This window comes from Schistocerca piceifrons, chromosome X, assembly GCF_021461385.2.
Source record: "Schistocerca piceifrons isolate TAMUIC-IGC-003096 chromosome X, iqSchPice1.1, whole genome shotgun sequence".
Taxonomy (NCBI): domain Eukaryota; kingdom Metazoa; phylum Arthropoda; class Insecta; order Orthoptera; family Acrididae; genus Schistocerca; species Schistocerca piceifrons.
Genome location: NC_060149.1, coordinates 672,326,459 through 672,342,502, shown reverse-complemented (window position 1 = coordinate 672,342,502; position 16,044 = coordinate 672,326,459). Strand labels below are relative to the sequence as shown.

Genomic DNA, 16,044 nt, shown 5'->3' with positions numbered 1-16,044 from the left:
TATAAATTTAAATGTTAGAAATATTTTCAGAAACTATTTGTTTGGAGTGTCGCCTCGTACGTAAGTGAAATTTGGGCGATAAGCAGTTCAGACAAGAAAAGAATAACAGCTACTGAAATGTGGTGATACAGAAGAATTCTGAAGATGAGATGTGTGGATGGGATACCTAATGAATAAGTTGTTGTTTTGTGGTCTTTAGTCCAAAGACTGGTTTGATGCAGCAGTCCATGCTACTCTATCCTGTGGGAGCCTCTTTATCTCCAAATAACTACTGCAATCTACGTCTTTCTGAATCTGCTTACTGCATCATTCTCTTGGTCCCCCTCTACGAGTTTTACCCCACAAACTTCCCTCCAATACTAAATTGGTGATCCCTTGATGTTTCAGAAAGTGTCCCATCAACCGATTCCTCCTTTTGGTCAAGGTGTGCCAAAAATTTCTTGTCTCCCCAATTCTATTCAGTACTTCCTCATTAGTTAAGTGATCGAATCATCTAATCATCAGCATTCTTCTGTAGCACCACGTGTCGAAAGCTGCTATTCTCTTTTTATCCAAAATGTTTATCGTCCACGTTTCACTCCCATACATGGCTGCACTGCAAACAAATACTTTCAGAAAGGACTTCCTAACACTTAAAGAATTTGTCTTCTTTGGAAATGCTTTTCTAGTCATTGCCAGCCTACATTTTATATGCTCTCACTTCTCCCACCATCCGTTATTTTGCTGCCTTAAGTGTCTCGCTTCCTAATCTGATTCCCTCAGAAATACCTAATTTAATTCGACTGCATTCCATTTTCCGTGTTTTGCTTTTGTTGATGTTCATCTTATATCCTCCTTTCAAGACACTGTCAATTTCATACAATTGCTGTTCGAAGTCCATTGCTGTCTCTGATAGAATTACAGTGTCATCGGCAAACCTCAACATTTTTATTTCTTCTCGCTGAACTTTAATTCCTATTCCAAATTTGTCTTTTGTTTCTTTTACTGCTTGTTCAGTGTACACTAGGTAGCCGCACGGTCTTGGCGCTTTGCCACGGTTCGCGCGGCTCCTCCCGTCGGAGGTTCGAGTCCTCCCTCGGGCATGAGTGTGTGTGTGTGTTGTCCTTGGTTTAAGTTAGATTAATTAGTGTGAAAGCTTAGGGACCGATGACCTCAGCAGTTTGGTCCCATAGAACTTACCACAAATTTCCAAAATTTCAGTGTGCATACTGCATAACATTGGGGATAGGCTACAACCCTGCCTCACCCCCTTTTCAACCACTGCCTCCCTTCCATACCCCTCGACTCTTATAACTGCCGCCTGGTTTCTGTAGAAGTTGTGAATAGCCATTTGCCCCCTGTATTCTACCCCTGCTGCCTTCAGAATTTTAAAGAGTATTCCAGTCAACATTGTCGAAAGCTTTCTCTAAGTCTACAAATGCTATAAATGTAGGTTGGCCTTTCCTTGACCTATCTTCTAAGATAAATCGTAGGGTCAGTATTGCCTCGCGTGTTCATAAATTTCTTCGGAATCCAAACTGATCTTCCCCTAGGTCGGCTTCTAGTAATTTTTTCATTCTTCTGTAAAGAATTCAGGTTAGTAGTTTGCCTCCATGACTTATTGAACTGCCGCGTGGGATTAGCCGAGCGGTCTAGGGCGCTGCAGTCATGGACTGTCCGGCTGGTCCCGGCGGAGGTTCGACTCCTCCCTCGGGCATGGGTGGGTGTGTTTGTCCTTAGGGTAATTTAGGTTAAGTAGTGTGTAAGCTTAGGGACTGATGACCTTAGCATTTAAGTCCCCTAAGATTTCACACACATTTGAACATTTTTTGAACTTATTGAACTGATAGTTCTGTAATTTTCACACCTGTTACCAACTGTTTTCTTTGGAATTAGAATTACTGCAGTCTTCTTGAAGTCTGTGGGTATTTCGCCTGTCTCATACATCTTGCACACCAGATGGCACAGTTTTGTCATGGCTGGCTCTCCCAAGGCTATCAGTAGTTCTGGCGGAATATCTTCTACCCCAAGGGCATAGTTTCCATTTAGATCTTTGAGAGATGTAGTGAATCGAATTGGGGAAAATTAGGGCAACATGAAATGTAACTCACAGATTGACGAATAGAAGGGAAAAGTTGATAGCGCTCATCGTGAGGCACGAAGAACTCGTCAGTTCGGTGATGGAGAGATGTGAGTGAGATAAAAATTTTAGAGGGAGCCCAAGGTTTGAACACAATAAGCAACTTCAAAGGGATGTAGGTTGCAGTAGTTACGCAGAGATTAGGAGGCTTGCACAGGACAGAATAGCGTGAGACTTGCATCAAATCAGTCTTGGAACAGAAGACCTCAATAACACCAATAATCAATTACTGTACAAGATTTTCGTTGATACGACTGACGGAAAACGCTGCAGGCCAGACGACAACCTGAGCCCAGCAACAATAAACAAATTTTAAAAGTAACTCGCAAGTTTAACTCTAATGGTTTTGGTGTCTGTGTGCTGTGATCTGAAACAGAGTTGGGGGAGGGGACACACAAAACACTTTCTTACAAAGTAAAACTCAAAACTATTAAGATGTATTTATCAGTCACTAAACATACAAATTTATCATAGGTACCTAAAACCTGCAACGTATTTAACTGAAAGAGTACATTGCCTGACACAAAAAGCACGTACAAGGAGAGTAGGAAACGAAGAAAACTTCGCCGGTTGAGAGGGTATGTGATGGTATTTCGGTGATCACAAAATCATGACAATTATTGGAAATATGAAAAAAAATGTAAATTAGTTACAAACTTCGGTGTGAACACACTTTATTCATCATGTAAACGTCACTACAGATATTAGAATTCAGGTCATGACATGTTCGACATGCCTGACATCATTCGCGGTGATGTGGCGCAGACTAACAGCGAAATTCTGCATGACTCGCAGAAGTGTCGGAACATCGATGCTGTCGATGACCTCCTGAATGGCTTGTTTTCAGCGCAGCACTGGTTTTAGGGTTATTGCTGTACACCTTGTCTTTAATATAGCCCCACAAAAAGGAGTCACTGTCGCATGTGTTCAGATCCGGAGAATATGGCGGCCAATCGAGGCTCATGCAAATGGTCTCTGGGTACCCCAGAACCAAAACGCGGCCAACAAAGTGCTCCTCCAGGACATTACTCTCCTGCTTCGATGCGGTTGAGCTCCGTCTTGCATTAATCACATCTTATCGAAATCAGCCTCACTTTGGATAAGGGATATGAAATCATCTTCCAAAACCTTCACGTACCGTTCGGTAGTCACCGTGCCATCAAAGAATATCGCACCGATTATTCCGTGACTGGACATTGCACACCACACAGTCACCCGTTGAGGGTGAAGAGACTTTTCGGTCGCGAAATGCGTATTCTCAGGCCCCAAATGCGCCAATTTTGCTTATTGACGAACTCATCCAAATGAAAGTGGGCTTCGTCGCTAAACCAAACCATACATGTGCATACTAATTCCCATCATGCCCGCGGCCAACCGTGCAGTTTAAACATCCTAACGCAAACAGTTCAGAAGTTATGACGATTTTATTTCATATAGTTCAGTAATTGTACCCTGTATCAGAATCAACCTGGAGGCATGCATGGATTCGATTGGGAATGGTGTCATAAAACTGTTCTATCCTCTCCTGAGGGAATCTGGTCCACAACCGTTAAATAAATGTAAATGTCGTGTAACTAGGCTCTCCCGTCGGGTAGACCGTTCGCCGGGTGTAAGTGTTTCGATATGACGTCACTTCGGCGACTTGCACGTCGATTAGGATGAAATGATGATGGTTAGGACAACACAACACCCAGTCCCTTAGCAGAGAAAATCTCCGACCCAGCCGTGAATCGAACCGGGCCCTTATGATTGACAGTCTGACGCGCTGAACACTCAGCTACCGGGGGCGGACTCCACATCCGTTGTAACTGGTTCTTGATATCCTGAATTCTGGCACTGAGACGGACTTGACGTCCGAGCCGGTCCCACACATGTTCTGTTGGCGACAAATCTGGTAATCTTGCTGGCCACCGGAGTATCTGAACATCGCTTAGACAGGTCACAGAGACACATGCGTTGTGTGAACGAGAATTGACCCGTTGGAAAATGGCATCAGAATGCTGTCGCATAAGAGGTAACACATGAAGACGTAGGGTGTCCGTGATGTACCGTTGTGCGTCTGAGTTCCCCCAGTCACTACCAGCCGTGACCTGCGGTCATGCCTGAAGGTTCCCCACACCATTGTTCCAGGAGTAATTTGCAATAACGAGACTTCTCCTCAGGTCACCGCCGTGCTCGCCTACCAGCCGTCTGTTTTGGTGTTAAAGACAGCCTACGTTTGGGATGGTAATTCCCTAGTCTGGCTGCTTCTATTGTCCCCCCAATGGTGCCGGATGACACAGAATGTTGGAGGGAGTCAATTACCTTTCCGCGAATGGCACGCGTAGATGTGGAGGAGTTACGATGTGCTTAGACACAATACAGCAGGCCTCCCTTGAGGTCAGACGTGATCTACCGTAACCTTGACGACGAGTATGCTTACCTACACGGCCCAGGCAGTTCAACACCGGGCCACTGTCACATTCAAAGGCCCCACAAATGTTGATATAGCACTATTCGATCAGCCGCCCAAATGGAGACCCACAATGAGGCCCCTTTCAAACTCTGTCAGGTGCTGATAACGTTGTCTGTCACTAGTCTGAAACTAGTGTCAAGTTCGTGTTGTTGATAAAGACGAAAAACAATGAAGAAGCTGTAACCTGGTGCAGGGCATATAGCTCGAATAGGGCCAATAAGCCCGCCAACTTCGACGTCTATGCATGATGTCGGAACACTAGTAATAGTGTCAGAAGTCTTTAGCCCATAAAACACTGTTGAGAGATTTGGAATTTAATCAGGATAATCGAGCAAGGTCTTGATATTAGGAACTTTACGCTATCATTTATTCTACGCTTGCCAATCAACACTGGGCAAATAAGTTTTCTTTTACCACCAGTATTCGATTCGTGTACCTCTAGGCCGAGCACCGCTACACAAGTGTTCATTAGTAGTCACACAGGTGGATGAAATACTAGTAATGGGTGATGGCAAAAAACGGCTACATAGCTTGCCACCGAATGTTTGTTGTGTTAGGGATTTCGCTGAAGTGAAATGAAGCCCTAGGTAAGGGAACTTCGGGTTGTGAGGGGGCCAGAGAGCGGAGATCACACCTGCGGCATTATGCAGAATGCGGGCTGCAGTGTGGTCTTAGCGCCCTTTGCATACAGACCGTAGGCTTTGAAAGAGAAGAGTTCGCTTTAGCAGCGCTTTGAGTTGGAGGTTTTGGTCTCTTGCCGATCCAGCAGGCCGACAAACGCAGATAGGTAATGACTGTATGTTTTCATTTCTGGCCTTACAACTTTCGCGGCCGCCGGCGCGTGCGTGCTTCGCGTTTTTGTGCCAGAGTGAAAGGGAAGTAGATGCCCGAATCTTTCTGTAGCCCTTCGGTAACAAAAAGCAGATAGAACTCTTCCAGAAATAGTAATGATTAGGTGTACAGCGTTTTTTGTTTTCCGTTGAGGTACAACTTGATGCACGGTTATTCATATCGTAAATGGACAGAGGTCATCCCCTTAACTAAACAGCGATAGACATTTGAGACTCAGAGATAAAATTACTTGGAGCCATTTAGTATCGATCTTCAAGTTCTAAAGTTTATTATTACTGACAGTGCTCATTTCTATGATGTTCCGTGAATTCGTTTTTATCAGCAACCCGCACGAAAAGGAAAACGTAAATGATGTTAGGTTACACTTAGCTGTAACTCCTAGTAAGATGTTTTAAAGCGACATCAGTGGGGTGATAAAAGACTTCATGCACACAGTAACAAAAAATACAATTAAGGACACCATGAAAATATTCCATAGTAATGCACATCTGAAAATCCCATGTTCCCGTGCCAACGATGTTTTACACCTTGGCTTTCGCTGAATACAATACAAAACATGTACTTCCTTTCTACATTCATGGACTGCAGTGAGTGACAACATGACAATTTGACTACAGAATAACTGAACCCTTTCGTTTGTCTCTCTCTGATTATGGTATGAACATTATCCCAGTTGCGAAATAACATCGCACCGTTCCTAAAATTTCCCCTCGAGAAATGATTACCGTTCTTCTTGACCTCTAACTCACTACATCCCATTTACTCAGCTCATTGGCTGTCGGTGGATACGTGAAGCGCAAAATTCATTATCCCTGATACCGGTAAAGACAATGCGGATAGGATGTTGCTATATCGAGCCGCCATGAAAGATGAATCCAGTAAGGAAGGCTGAGAGGCTGTCCAGTATTCTTCAGTGATAGAACAACGTGTTCAGGGGATATGGAGCGTGGTGATGGTAAACTGATGCACCCCTCCGCTGTAATGCAAAACATTTTCGAGTATTTTGCGTGAGAAACTTGTAATTTAATCAAGACTTGCACCATGCTCACTTTCGGAGAAGGATCTGCAAACCGATTCCTTTTATAAGATAAGGCTTTTCCGAATATACTGTCATGCTCAAAAGTATCCAAACAACCTGAACTACGTTCCGCCTGATTTGTATGCAACCCCGATAACGTAACTGTCTGTCTTCTGCTCTGTTTTCGGTACAGTCGTTTGACTGTACAAAATAGGTACTTCAAGAGACCCCTGGAGAAAACTGCCCCGTGTGGTTATTAATCCAGACGTAAATTTATACCACGATGATGAAAATATGAAAAACATGTTATTAGAGATGACACTGCTTTAACGCTTGTAAATGAAATTTATTACCAAAAATGTCATTTCAAAATGCAAGTATCAACTCAAAATTGCGTGACGAAAATTTTTGTACTGGAATGGCACGCGGAACTCCAATCCAGCAATTATTCTCCCGGTTAACTAACCACGAAAGATCTTAAATGTGTTTCTGACACAAGTAATGAGGTGTGTCTATGTTTAAACTTGAAATGACGTGGCATAAAGTTTCTTGTTGGACGGGGATTCAGAACCAGCAATTAGTCGTAGTAGCTCGTACCTTTCTCAACAGTCTTCAGTGAGGCACCATGTCAAACGCTTTCCGGAAATCTAAGAATATGGAATACGCGTGTTGTCATTCAACCATGTTTCGCAGGATATCATGTGAGAAAATGACAAGCTAAGTTTTGTACGATCATTGCTTTCTAAAACCGTGCTGATTTGTGGGCAGAAGCTTTTCCGTCTCAAGAAAACTTATTATTTTCGAACTGAGAATATGCCAAGGATTCTGCGCCAGACCTATGTCAAAGATATTGGTCTGTAATTTTGCAGGTCTTTTCTTTTACCCTTCTTGTACACAGGAGTCACCTGCGCTTTCCTTCCATTCGCTTGGGAATTTATGTTGGGCCAGAGATTAGCGATAACTGCAAGCTAAGTAAAGCGCCAGCGCTGGACAATACTCTCTGTAAAACCGAAATGGCATTCCATTCGAACCTGGGAACTTATCTGTTTTCAACTCATTCAGTTGTTTCTTTACATCAGGGAGGCTTATTACTACCTCATCCGAACGGGAGGCAGGGCGATGGCCAAACGACAGACTCCTGCGGGAACAAGTTTTTTAAACGAGAAATTTAGAACTTCGGCTTTACCTCTGCTATCTTCTACTGCCTCACCAGCCTGGTCAACGCGTGCCTAGATGGAAGCCTTAGACCTGCTTAGCGATTTTATATAAGGCCAATATTTTCTACGATCCTCGGTCACATTTTTTTCTAAGGTATGATGGTGAAGTTGTTATATGCTTCACTCATCGATCTTTTTACAGACGTACGAATCTCTACTAACCTTGGGCTGTTGTCATTTGCGCGTTCTCTTTTGAACCGAGAGTGCAACAGCCATTGCTCCCTCAGTATTTTCCGATTTTGTTATTAAACTTGGTGGGTCTTTTCCGTCCTTAATCCGCTTACTAGGCACATACTTCTCCAGAGCACTGTTAACAATCTGTTTAAAATTTGCCCAAAATTCCTCCACGTTCATCATACTGGAACTAGAGATGTTAATTCATTGTCTAAGTGACATGCTGACAAATGTTTATCTGGCCTTCGTAGCAAAAATACTCCCCTAACCTTCAGGATGGGTTTATGAACTTTGGTAATCATTGTCGGTATAAAGACATCGTGATCACTAACCTCTATCTCTATAATGACACTTCCGGTAAGGTCGGGCCTGTTTGTTGCTACAAGGTCTAAAATATTACCAATGCGTGTGGGCTGTCGAACTAGCTGCTCTCGATAGTTTTCGGAAAACGTCTTCAAAAGTACTTCACCGGACTGTCTGTCCGTACGACCTGCAATGAATCCATAGACGTTCCAGTTTATACTCGGAGGGTACACTCGCCTCCCACTACTATTGCATGATCTTGAGATTTCCGCGCTACTGAGCATAGACTTCGTTCCTATGGTTCCAAAACTGTCACGGCGGAATCGTGTGGCCGGTAAAAACATCCGATAATTACCTACACCTGTTACACGTGTCCAAATAACTTCACAGTCAGAAACAATGTCGATCTCGATACACAGAACATTTCTGTCGTCTGTAATGGACAGCCCCCTCCTATCGTGCCTAATCTGTCTTTTCGATGTATGTCCCATGCCTCGGTAAATATTTCGGAGATTTCTACTTCGGGTTGCACCCAGCTCTCGGTTTCGAGAATAATTTGAGCGCACAACTTTCCTGAAGGGCAATAAATTCGGGAAACTTGTTAAAAATACTTTGAAAACTACTGTCAAAATTTTGAGAGTCGAATTGGCTTCACTTTGCACGCCGTCTGATTTCGGTCTCTGTGTATCGACTGGCGAGCGTTCATAAGAGGATCTCAAAATACCGCCATGTGTGCTCCACAAGTAACCTGTTACTCGGATAGCTGCTTCCTTTCCGTAGTGCACCCTTGACCTATCAAGGGGAGTGTTACAATTTTCCATATCATAACGCAGGTCCAGAAATCTGCAGCTAAAACCGTCACAGAATCGGCGGAGTCTTTGGTTGAAATTCGACCCTGATCAGCTCTGTGAACGTCGTGCAAATTGTGAGCTCTGCTTGCACCCTGTGCGCGAGGCCAGCAGTCTTCACCACTTCCGCTGGCTGTCCGTACGAACCCAGCATGGCCTCAGAACGCAGGCGACAGACGTCGTTGGTGCCGACGTGAGGCACAACCTGCAGACAACTGCACTCTGCATGTTCGATAGCCGTAGGCAGGGCCTCCTCCAGATGTCGGATGAGGCAGATGCTACTTGCCTAAGGGGCTCTATAATGCGCCTAAAATTGGAGTTCCCGATAACGAGAAACCCCTCCTGCAATATGCTTGCTCGGGCCGTGATGAAGGGGCAAACAGTCCACACAGAGGGTGAATGGTTAGTATAGACGGTCAGCCTCCACAGTGATCCTCCGCCTCGAGCGACGCGATCGATTTACCACCCGGCACTCACACTGCGGTGAAGGCGGATCCAACACGTCGGGTACACTGTAAGATACCTCAACAGCAGAGCCCGTTGGCGAACCAAGCGGTACCTGGAGTATTCTGTGCGATGCACGAGATTCTCAGCCACCGCTACACACTGAGGCAGCAGCCTGAAGGCTGACCGTGGCCAAAAGCCTCTCCAGCCGTTAGCGAACTGCGGCCAGCTCCTGCCGTGTCCGCACACAGCATGCACACAACCTACCCATCCTAGTGCTACTGCCTTAAGAATAACCTGTAAAACCACACAGAGAAAGCTAAATCTATAACTTGATACCCTCCTGATGTGTCACCAATCGAGGCTAACTCCTTACTGAACTGTGTAGCTGACTGTTCAAAAGCAATACAACTGCTCTACAGACTGCACGAATATACACTTTATAGTTACTAAAACGCAAAATTGCACCTCTTAAATACAAAAATACGCAAGAAATTTAAGAATTAAACTATGAAGAAACGCAGAAAAATCTAACGCTTGCTGCTCAGCTGGTGCGTCACAGGCGGCAGCTGAAGCTCGAGGCGCTCTCGAAGATTCCGCGATTGTAAAACTCTTCTCCGATTAAGCCCAAGTTCCCCTTCTATCTTTCCATCAATCGCTACTTGAATGAAGCTGTACTTCTTGTTCCGAAAGATGGTAGTTGTGACATCAAGAATTTTATCAGCGTAGTAAAGTATCTCGTGATGGATCACATGAGCAACCAACGGGGTCTTTATCAGGCTGATACACATTCACTGTTAAAACATCTTCAGTCTGTCCACGAATGAAGTTTTGTAACTGTCCAAGATTCTACTCAATACAGTAGTACCCATAACGGAGCACTTCACAATTCGCCAGCGTATGGTAAACTGAAGGTCGCAGTTACATGTAAAATATTTAAGTTATTGAAATGCTACGCGTGCAGTGCCAATTTTAGTTTTTATTTTTTCATCATGATCTCATTTTCCTGTCAGCCGGCAACCTCGATATTTGATGGATGATCAAATTGATGTAGGTTGCAGTAGTTACTTGGAGATGAAGAGGCTTGCTCAGGCTATACTGGGATGGAAAGCTGCATCCTGTCTTCGGAATGAAGACCACAACAGCAACAGCGACGACTACATGTACATCTGTACTCCGGAAGCCACCTTGCAGTGGTGTACGTAGTATACCAATCTTATATCTCCTCCACTTTCGCTCCTGCTCCCCTCCCTACAGTATTCACGCATGGTAGGCGGGAAGAGAGGCCGTTCGTACCCCGTCGCTTGCACCCGAATTTGTCCAATTTTAGTGTCGAGGTCTCTACACGAGCTGTATGTTGGCGAATTAATGCGTTTGTTCACCCATTTTCTTGTGTGGGTGATTAGAGTTTTATCAGTACGACTCTCCGTGATGCACGTGCAGTCAGTTGGGAAATTCCGTGACAATTTCATAGTGACTAAACAAACCCGTGACGAATCGTGCATATCTTCTTTGAACGTTTTCTATTTCTTCCGTTAATCGAATATGTTAAGGTTCCCAGAGCGATAAACATTGCAGGGAGATTCAAAAAGATTTATCCAATTTAACAAGGCTATGTCTTCAGCATGAATTAAGGTAGAAAACTGGGCCGCGCGACGGCTACGGTCGCAGGTTCGAATCCTGCCTCGGGCATGGATGTGTGTGATGTCCTTAGGTTATTTAGGTTTAAGTAGTTCTAAGTTCTAGGGGACTGATGACCACAGCTGTTAAGTCCCATAGTGCTCAGAGCCATTTGAACCATTTGAGAACGACTCACGACTCGCCCTCAGAGCTTTACTTCCGCCAGTACCTCATCTCGCACCTTCCCAACATGCTGCTGTTTATGACCATCATGGAGGACTTGTAGCAGCTCAATCCTGTATGGTTCGAACACAAACGTCGCCACGAGGCAAGTAAGACAGACACACGAGGAATGGCTCAATCTCGGCAGGCACGATGAGTAGACTTCTGAGAACTACGAGCTGAGCGCTTTTGAATGCGCCCCATGTCTAAAGCGAGCACACAGATCTCAACCTACACAAACAACCAGTGCTTGTAAAGTGTTGGTACCATTGCCGAATGATTTGGACTGTAAGAGTTCCTGTGCTCTTGGTGAAAATCATGCCTCATTGTGAAAACGAATTGCACCCGTTGAAACGGAGAACTCGCTAGGGAGGATCACTTCGGCAACGATATGAAATTACAACCGTGCCCAAGGTATACATTTGGTTTAGATGTGCAGGTTAAAATACATGCCATATTCCCGTCTTCATTCATGCAAAAGATATAGCCTTGCGAAATCAGATAAATCATTTTGAAACAGCCCTTAAATTTATTTATATTTGCTGTCAGCTGCCAGATTTTGCTCCATACACAAGTCCCTTTCGATTTTGTAACACTTCTAACGATATAACTTCGTTGTACATAACTGTGTTGTCTACAAGCAGCCTATCAGGTATACGGACGTTGGCCTCCAAGGCATTTATGTATGTCGTGTGCCGGACGTTGTGTTGTTCCTTAATATTTCAGGCTACGGGCAGAAAATAGCTGCGCTAATACGAAAATGGCGTCTAAACTGACTGAATTGCGAATCGCAGTCCATTCCGACGCTGGAGAATTACCTGGCATAGCGAATAACGAGAACGGAAAGGTGCCTTGTCTGTACGCAGTACCGCATTCCGTCAATTACCTGGGAGTATCGAGACTCGCTAAACCAGTCGGCCGCAGAAACCCGGAGACCACACCGCACTATTTCACAATGCACTCGTGCAATGCAATCTCTGTTGGAATTTTGTTAGTGCTGCTTGCCTTATTTACCAATTCCACTGTGTTCCATTGTACGGTGCTATCGAAGTTTTCCTACGAAGTCGACAGGAGTGTAGCGCCACACCTTTTCCGGAGTTAATCATCCTTAATCCACGAACCACGGATATTGGCGCGTTAGGGTTGCTAACTTACTTCACAACACGCATTGCCGTACCGTATCTGCAGCCGTCGAAAAACAAAATGGGAATGTGGGTGAGCTACTGCGAACATCATAATGAACGGATCATTATAGCCAAGATTGGTATGGAGCCAATACCCACGATAATAGTATAAGTATACAGTGTGTGCCTACTAGCTCCACGGATGTTGAACAGTTTGGAAATATTGACGGCAAGATAAAATAACTGGAAGCTTTCTGATACATTGTATAGTGGGAAGACGGAGATTTAATAACTGTATTTTAAATTGTAAAATAGGTCTGGACTCTGAACACAATTTAGTAGTTACAAAATTCAGATTACTTGCGAAGAACTTACAGAAAATTACAAAATTAAGGAAATGGGTATTGCGGAAGTTGAACCAATCAGAGACTGTTGAGAGTCTGAAAGGGAGCATTAGACAACGACTAACTGAAATAGCGAAAGAAGTAGAATAGAAGCTGAGTGGATAGTTTTGAGAAATGAGATACTGACGGCAACAAAGTAATAACTAGGAAAAAAGATGCAGTTCAGTATGGATCCTTAGACAACGCTCGAGATCTTAAATTTAATTGATGAAAGGAAAACTGATATTGTTGAAAAGTGCAAAACTGCAAATCACGAATGGTTAGCAGAGAAACGATAAGTTATAAAAGCAAACATGATAATGGAAAATGTAAAGGCCACTTACAGGAAATTTAAAAAAAACCTTTGGAGAAAAGAGAAGCAGCTGTGTGGATATCAATAGCTTATACTGTAAGGCAGTTCTAACCAAAGACGAGAAGGCTGAAAAGTGGAAGGAATACGAGAAACTTAAAAAGCTTCGGAGGAAAGAGAAGCGGCTGTCTAAAAATCAAGAGCTTATACTGTAAGACACTACTAATCAAAGACAGGACGGCTGAAAAGTGGAAGGAATAAGAGAAACAAACTTGAAACAATATCATCGAAAGGAAATAGAGATACAGGCGAAGATGTGATAGAGGACGTGTTACTGCATAGAGAATCTGGAATAGCACTGAAAGACGTAAGTCAAAACAGGAATTGGGGTATGTAGCATACCCTCACGATTATTAAGATCATTGGAAGGACCAACCATGATAGAATTGCTCCAATTGGTGTGTAGGACAAATGAGATAGATGAAGTATCCAGAGCCCTCATTAATAATATAATAAGCTGAATTTAAAAAAAAAATGGTTCAAATGGCTCTAAGCACTATGCGACTTAACATCTGAGGTCATCAGTTCCCTAGACTTAGAACTACTTAAACCTAACTAACCTAAGGACATCACACACATCCATGCCCGAGGCAGGATTCGAACCTGCGACCGTAGCATCTGCGCGGTTCCGGACTGAAGAGTCTAGAACCGCTCGACCACAGCGGCCGGCTCAATTCCAAAGAAGATAGATGCTGACATATGTGCATCAGTTAAATACCGTACCATCAGTTTAATAAGTCCTGCAAAATATTAATGCGAATCGTCTTCATAAGAATGGAACCCCTGTCAGAATCCTACCTGCAGGAAGACCAATTTGGGTTCCGGAGAAATGCAGGAACTCGCGAATCAATACAGACCCTACGACTTACGTCAGAAGATATGTTGAAGAAAGGCAAATTAACAGTTACAGCATTTGTTCATTTAAAACAAGCTTTTTCCAATGCTGAACGCAATACGTTCTTTGAAATTCGGAAGTTATCAGGGAAAGAGTAGAAGTAGTGAAATGTTACGTGCAAATTGTACAGAAAAACCAGACTGCAGTTATAGGAGTCAAAGGACATGAAAGGGAGTACTAAGCAAGGAAGGGAAGGCTGACAAGTGGAAGGATTAAGAGAAACGAACTTGATAGTCAGAAAAGCTATCTCGTCAAAAATAGACATTATGAGAGCCATGACCATAGAATAATTATGAAATCAGTAATTTGAAACGACAACCAGCCGAAACCTACAATAAAACGTAGGATGGTAATTGAGAAGGCGGTGAGACGGGTTGTAGCCTATACTCCAAGTTATTCAATATGTATATTGCATAAACAGTAAAGGAAATCAAGGCGAAATTTAGATTTCAAGGAGGAGAAATAAATACTTTTAATATTTATCGATGATATTATACTTCTGTCAGAGATAGCAAAGGGCTTGGTGGATCAGTTGAACAAAATGAGTGCTGAAACTTCCTGGCAGATTAAAACAGTGTGCCGGACCGAGACCCGAACTCGGGATCTTCGCCTTTCACGGGCAAGTGCCCACGAAAGGCAAGGGTCCCGAGTTCGAGTCTCGGTCTGGCACATAGTTTTAATCTGCCAGGAAGTTTCATATCAGCGCACACTCCGCTGCAGAATGAACATTTCATGCAGAAATGAGTGCTTTCTTCAACAACATCGGCAAAAAAAAGGGCAGTGGAGGGAGTACATCCGAATTAAATCTGATGATAATGAGAGAATTAGAATAAGAAATGAAACTCTCAAAGTAGTAGAGGAGTTTTTTGTTTGGAAAGCAAAATAAATGACGAAGGCCGAAATAAAGAGGATGTAAAATGCAGACTGGCAATAGTCAGAAACGCTATCTCGTCTAAAATAGACATCAAAAGCGCCGTGGCCATAGTATAATCATAAAATCTGTAATATGGAACGGCAGTTAGCCACAACTTACAATAAAACGTAGAATTCGAAGATTTAACATTACTCACACAGTGCAAGTGGGAGATTGTGGAAATTTTAAAATCTGTAACGGAAATACGCGATGAATGCGTTATACGGAAATATAGAATACGTAAGCTGTCGCCACATTTCACCTTTTGTTAACCTTAAGACCGTATAACGCACGTTTGTGCTAATCAGAAATAAATCTGTCCTTTAGAGTTTAACGAATTTTAAACATTTATCGTAGTACATAAAACCAATAACTACTACTAAACGAGGCCACAGAAGAAAAGTAAGAAAGTCTCTGACAGCCATCTCAAGATGGATTTGTAAGAAATTCTAAACCGTTAATGATCTAATTTAAAAAACTTTTTAAAACCATACTTGCGGCTGGTTGCTGTTTCAGATCGTAAACCATACATGTAAGAAACTCGTTCGTAAAAAAGAGAAGTTCGTTACGACTGAATATAAATTTAAGTGTTAAAAAGTCTTGTCTTAAAGTATTTAGAGTGTTGCCTTACACGAAAGTGAAAGGAGCACGATAAGCAGTATAGAAAAAACTAAAATACAAGCTTTTGAAATGCACTGTTGCATAAAAATGCTGGTGATTAGATTAGTAGTTCAGATAATTAATGAGGAGTTACTGAACAGGATAGGGGAGCAAAGATACGTGTGTCACAACTTTACTAATAGAAGGGCCCGGTAGACAGCACACAATCCTGAGTTATCAAGGAACCACCAGTTTGACAATGGAAGGAAATTTTTAGCGTAAAAATTATAGAGGGAGACCATGGCTTGAACTCTGTAAGCGCGTTCAAGTGTATGTGTAGGTTGCACTAGTTACGCAGATATGGGTAGACGCACAGGATAGACTATCGTTGTGAGACGCATCAAACCCGTCTTTGGACTGAAGACCACAACAAAAGTCTATAGTAGTTAACTGTCAAATGTAACTTGTTTACGTAAGAATTATGAAT

At 43.1% G+C, this 16,044-nt stretch overlaps 1 protein-coding gene across 1 annotated transcript in view; it reads right to left on the bottom strand.

The window, feature by feature from the left end:
* LOC124722667 overlaps positions 1 to 16,044 on the bottom strand; it is a 625,281-nt gene that overhangs the window by 75,982 nt on the left and 533,255 nt on the right. The window lies entirely within an intron of this gene.